The sequence below is a fragment of the Alosa pseudoharengus genome, unplaced genomic scaffold, assembly GCF_046254945.1.
Source record: "Alosa pseudoharengus isolate Yale_2024_CS ecotype anadromous, Long Island Sound unplaced genomic scaffold, YU_APseudo_1.1 YU_APseudo_1.1_scf_1, whole genome shotgun sequence".
Classification (NCBI taxonomy): domain Eukaryota; kingdom Metazoa; phylum Chordata; class Actinopteri; order Clupeiformes; family Clupeidae; genus Alosa; species Alosa pseudoharengus.
This window is the reverse complement of record NW_027468564.1, coordinates 5,921,501-5,927,500: the sequence shown is the minus strand read 5'-3', so window position 1 is coordinate 5,927,500 and position 6,000 is coordinate 5,921,501. Positions and strand designations below refer to the sequence as shown.

General features: G+C 43.4%; 1 protein-coding gene across 2 annotated transcripts in view; it reads left to right on the top strand.

Annotated features, from left to right (window-relative positions):
• LOC143135616 (protein NLRC3-like) overlaps window positions 1-6,000 on the top strand; it is a 63,721-nt gene that overhangs the window by 3,826 nt on the left and 53,895 nt on the right. The window lies entirely within an intron of this gene.

Below are 6,000 nucleotides of genomic sequence, written 5' to 3'. Positions count from 1 at the left end.
GCTGATGATTTACCTAGCAACATGTGATGCAATTGAAATGATTAGCTGTGTCTCATTGGAGAGTAACAGCTCCATGCTTATGCATCCAGACCTTAGTAGTGATCCAACTCATACTGATCCACAGTGAGTGGACATTGATGAACCCAAATTATTGTCTCTGTCCCAAGCCCTGTAACATACGTTATCACTTATGAACCTTTGAATAGGCTGCAACATTAAATAGGCAATATTTAAAGTTATAAAGTATGAGTAGGTCAGTAGTTCAAACTCTCAATCCTAAACAAGGGTGGAAAGTTTGGTGGATGGAACTACTGACCCTTAGCGGTCGCACTTGTCAATGTTAAAGAATAGGACAAGAGCCTAACCAAAAATCACAAAGTGGATGTTTTTCTCGTGACTCAATAATTGGTGCTTAATGTTCATTAAACGACTCCCCTGCTGGGCTCAACCTATTGTCCAATGTTTTATGTGTATAGAGGGTTTGAAACATGAATTAATTTTCAGCGTTTTTTGATTCAGTAATAGATTCAGAGGCTTTTACAGCTCTTGGACATGAGCGATATTTGATCCAGCACTTAGCTGAAGCACTACAGACAGAAAAAAACCTTTGGCATTATTGGTTTCAAAAGGTTGACAGATTTGGCAAGAATTAACCATCTGTATAATGTAATTGAAAAGCTATACAAAGGTCAGGCTGTGGAAATATTTCCAATGCCCTTTAGGTCAGACAAGACAACCACTTTAGCCCTTTAAGACAGAGTTAACACAGAAAGCCCTTGACTTATGAGTATGTTATGAACAGCTTGTAAGACTTTGGACTGTCAGCATAAAGTCTGTTTCAGCTGTAGCTCAGCTCTTGACTGACACGTAAAACAACCAATCACAGTAAAACAACCAAAGTGCCTTTATATATTCTTGACATAATTTCATCATATCCACATTCATAAATATCTGATGTAATTTAATTGAGCATAAACCACTGTGTTTCTAAGAGACAGATAGTTCAAATGTAGTGAAACTCCTTGTAAATCATTGTAAATAATACAGATGTCTGACCTAAATATCCACATTCACAATATCCACATTCATAAATATCTGACTGTAATTTAATTGAGCATAAACCACTGTGTTTCTAAGAGACAGATAGTTCAAATGTAGTGAAACTCCTTGTAAATCATTGTAAATAATACAGATGTCTGACCTAAATATCCACATTCACAATATCCACATTCATACATATCTGACTGTAATTTAATTGAGCATAAACTACTGTGTTTCTAAGAGACAGATAGTTCAAATGTAGTGAAACTCCTTGTAAATCATTGTAAATAATACAGATGTAAAAATAATACAGACTGTCTATATTTTAAGTAAGGGATAATGTATAGAACGTTGGTCATTATTGGGAAAATAAGTCCTGACAGGGCGAACTGGACCCCGACGCGCAGCAGCGTTCTATACATTATCCCGCTTATTACACGGCTACTTGCCAAACCGAAACAAAAAACACGATATGACTCTTTAGCCTACATAGCCTAGGCTATAGCCTATTTGTTACCGTTTCATCGTGGCATGACAGATGGTTTAAACACAGTCGCACACACACACACACACCAGACTGTGCTGCAGTAGACTAATGGCTGATGAAGGATATGAAGAGCCAGGAACAGGGCTGGAGCTTACCCAGGGCTGCAGAGTATCAGAGTAGAGGGTCTAAAGACACCACACGTGAACATGTCAACACCAAATACTCAGATTCACCACAGTAGGAAAAGTGAAGGGACACCACCACCTTTAGATAGCCCGCCACCCCGATTGGCATGCAGCTCCTGTCCACCAAGAGAGAGAGAGAGAGATCAATGAATGAGTCACTAATTCTAATACACAATACACAGTATATGCACTCACAAATATTAGTGAGACAACTTGTCTTATATAGCACAGTTTTTCTAACATGTTGACCTGACGCTGGCTACTGGTAGGCATGCACACTCCTCTAGTTAGTCAATTCACAATATGAAACACACACATTCATTCATTTCACAAACACAACTTACACTCCTACAGTGGCTGTTAGCCCTCAACACACTATTTACAAAGTTGTCAACGCCTTGTTTTTGTATGGTAGGCCTCATTATACTATCAAAAAAGTGTCGGGCTACTTTGAGCCTCATAAATGGTTTAAAATGAGCGATTTCTTTTTACCACTGCAGATTCCCTTAACGCTACCACTCTCATTTTGGAAGCATCGGCTGTAACAGGGTAGTTTAGCATCCATTGGATTAGCGTTTTTTTGCTCCCCAACAAACATTCAAACTCGTTATCATGTGAAGCATATCCAAAATCCATTTTACACTGGATTTCCCCTAGGCTATAAAACACGCAAGAGTTCATCTCTTTGGGGCAGCCGTGGCCCACTGGTTAGCACTCTGGACTTGTAACCGGAGGGTTGCCGGTTCGAGCCCCTCACTGCTCCCCGAGCGCCGCCGTTGTAGCAGGCAGCTCACTGCGCCGGGATTAGTGTGTGCTTCACCTCACTGTGTGTTCACTGTGTGCTGTTTGTGTTTCACTAATTAACCGATTCGGGTAAATGCAGAGACCAAATTTCCCTCACGGGATCAAAAAAGAATATATACTTATACTTATAATAGTGGTTTATAGTTTTATAGTTTAAACAGTGTGCATGCTTATAAAGCATAGCCTACTTGTGCTTCATTCATCCACATATCCAGCTCCTAACGTTTTGACAAGCATTTCTACCAGTTGACCTTGTTCCTGCCCATCTCTAGCTTTGCTGTCTCCATCCTTTCTGTTTTTGTTGTTTGCAAAAAAATATATAGTATTTATTGGTAACCAGAAACAAGTGCAATTTGTTAATCGCTCTCCTGTCAACAAAAATGTGTTAGGCTACAGTATGTTCCAAGTAGCAGTGCGTAATTCTGCTTCATAAAGTTGAACAAATACATTGGTCATATAAATAGCCAGTTTATGGTCTACAGTGTAGAGTTGGTAAGTTATGGTAGGCCAACTTGGAGTGAATATACAGGGGGATTTCTTTGGCTCTTAGCCTGGCAGGTGCGCACGTAGTCATAGCCTAGCCTACGACCGAACACTGCAAGCGCCAATGAATCGTGCTCTCACGACAACCACGTCGTTAACTTAATAGTTTAAATGTTTCACGGTAGAAATGTCTTTATTTATCATTTGAGTAAATGATACTGCATATGATCTCTAAATGTGACTGGCCACATGTGTGATAGCATCAGCAGCTGGTCCCAGCTCACTGTACAATTCAAACTAGTCAGTCTGAGCCCACAGTGCAGTGTGATGGTGCCATCTAGTGGTCAACAGGAGAACACACCCTGAGACGAAACTAGCAGCAGTTACACTGAGGCTTGTTTGTATGAGGAGACTAGCAGCAGCTACACTGAGGCTTGTTTGTATGAGGAGACTAGCAGCAGCTACACTGAGGCTTGTTTGTATGAGGAGACTAGCAGCAGCTACACTGAGGCTTGTTTGTATGAGGAGACTAGCAGCAGCTACACTGAGGCTTGTTTGTATGAGACTATCAGCAGCTACACTGAGGCTTGTTTGTATGGGAGGAGACTATCAGCAGCTACACTGAGGCTTGTTTGTATGAGAGGTGAATGTAATGAAATCAAAGGCGCTCTTCCTGGCCTTATGTCAAAGTGTCTTTGAGCATGACACTGAAGTGAACATAACTAGATACAAATATACTTACAGCTACAGTTTGAGACTTTGTCTACCTTGTCAACTTACAAAACAGACAAACAAGTTTTAATACCACACTGTTCTTAGTCTATCTCTGCTGTCTGTGTCTTCTGAATGGTTATAAAGTTGATGATGATGATGATGATGACGATGATGACCTCACATGGTCAGCCAACTCCACCAGAGAGGGTTAAAGCGCTAGTAATCAAGCACCACTGAACTACAGCCATTTCAACACTCCCCTACCTACACACCACCACTGGACTACAGCCATTTCAACACTCCCCTACCTACACACCACTGGACTACAGCCATTTCAACACTCCCCTAACTACACACCACCACTGGACTACAGCCATTTCAACACTCCCCTAACTACACACCACCACTGGACTACAGCCATTTCAACACTCCCCTACCTACACACCACCACTGGACTACAGCCATTTCAACACTCCCCTACCTACACACCACTGGTCTACAGCCATTTCCACACTCCCCTACACACCACTGGACTACAGCCATTTCAACACTCCCCTACACACCACCACTGGACTACAGCCATTTCAACACTCCCCTACACACCACTGGACTACAGCCATTTCAACACTCCCCTACACACCACTGGTCTACAGTCATTTCAACACTCCCCTACACACCACCGCTACAGCCATTTCAACACTCCCCTACCTACACACCACCACTGGACTACAGCCATTTCAACACTCCCCTACCTACACACCACCACTGGACTACAGCCATTTCAACACTCCCCTACACACCACCACTGAGCAAAATGCCAGCGGACCGCCAGATCTGCCCCCAGTGGGCCAACAGTGGTCAGCCAGCCACTTGCTATCTGGGTTGGTAGGTTTGGTCACTCACACTAGAAGGAAGGGCAGTAGAATATGGCTATGTATAAGAATAAATACAGTATGTACATTTGCAAATAAATAAATAGACACTATGGGTGGTATAGGGTAATGCAATTGTCCCTGTCAAGGTTGCCATGGTCGTGGCCCCCTCAACAGGCACAGGCAAGATGCAATATACAGTTGAAAAAGGGTGGGAATAGGGCAATTCCACAGAAAATTGACTTTTTGTCACATCCATAACGCCAGTGAAATGCCTTGGCATTTGTATGATGTGAATGATAACATTAATGTTTTGTGCATTTTTTCTCATGTACATTCTTCAGCCAAAAATAGCAAATGCTCAAATTTCATGTAATCATACAAGGATACAAGGAAGTTTATTGTCACATGCATATAGTTACTGGAAGTAAGAAATGCAGTGAAATTATGTCTGGTGTCAGCCTATTTGTGCATTTATGGGGGGGGGGGGGGGGTAAAAAGTGCAGTAGAAGAGGGGTTTAGTAGATTAAGTGGCAAGGGCTGCATAAAAAAAGGTGGGGGAGGATTGGGATTGGGTGGGGGGCACCAACAAGGAGCACCCAAGAGCAACAGGGGCAAGGAAAAACTCCCTTACCAAGGAAGAAACCTTGGGCAGATCCACGGCTCAAGGGGCTAACCCAACTGCCAGGGGTCTTGGTGTGTGTGTTGGGGGGATGACAGGGGAGATGGGATAGTGTGCTGTGTATGTGGGGAGAGGGCAGTGTGCAATATGTGTGTTGGAGAAGCTTCCTCATGAGACAATGTGCTGTGTATTGGGGGGGGGGCAGTGTGCTGTAAGTATGTTGGGGATGTGTGTTGGAGAAGCTTCCTGATGAAATAATGTGCTGTGTATGTAGGGGGGGGGGGGGGGGCAGGGACTTACTATTGCAAGCAGAGTCCTGTATGTATGATGTATGTGAGTGATGACAATGAAGATGTGTGTGTGGGCGGGAGGGGAGTGGAGCAGTGACTGTGTGTGTGTGTGTGTGTAGTGTGTGTGTGGGCAGTGTGCTGTAAGTATGTTGGGGATGTGTATTGGAGAAGCTTCCTGATGAAATAATGTGCTGTGTATGTAGGGGGGGGCAGGGACTTACTATTGCAAGCAGAGTACTGTATGTATGATGTATGTGAGTGATGACAGTGTTTGTGTGGGCGGGAGGGGAGTGGAGCAGTGACTGTGTGTGTGTGTGTGTGTGTAGTGTGTGTGTGGGTAGGTGGGGGCAGTGTGCTGTAAGTATGTAGAGGATGTGTGTTGGAGAAGATCCTGAAGACAATGTGCTGTGTATGTAGGGGGGGGGGCAGTGTGCAGCAAGTATGTAGAGGAGGCTTACTATAGCAAGCAGTGTGCTGTATGTATGTGAAGTGATGACAGTGA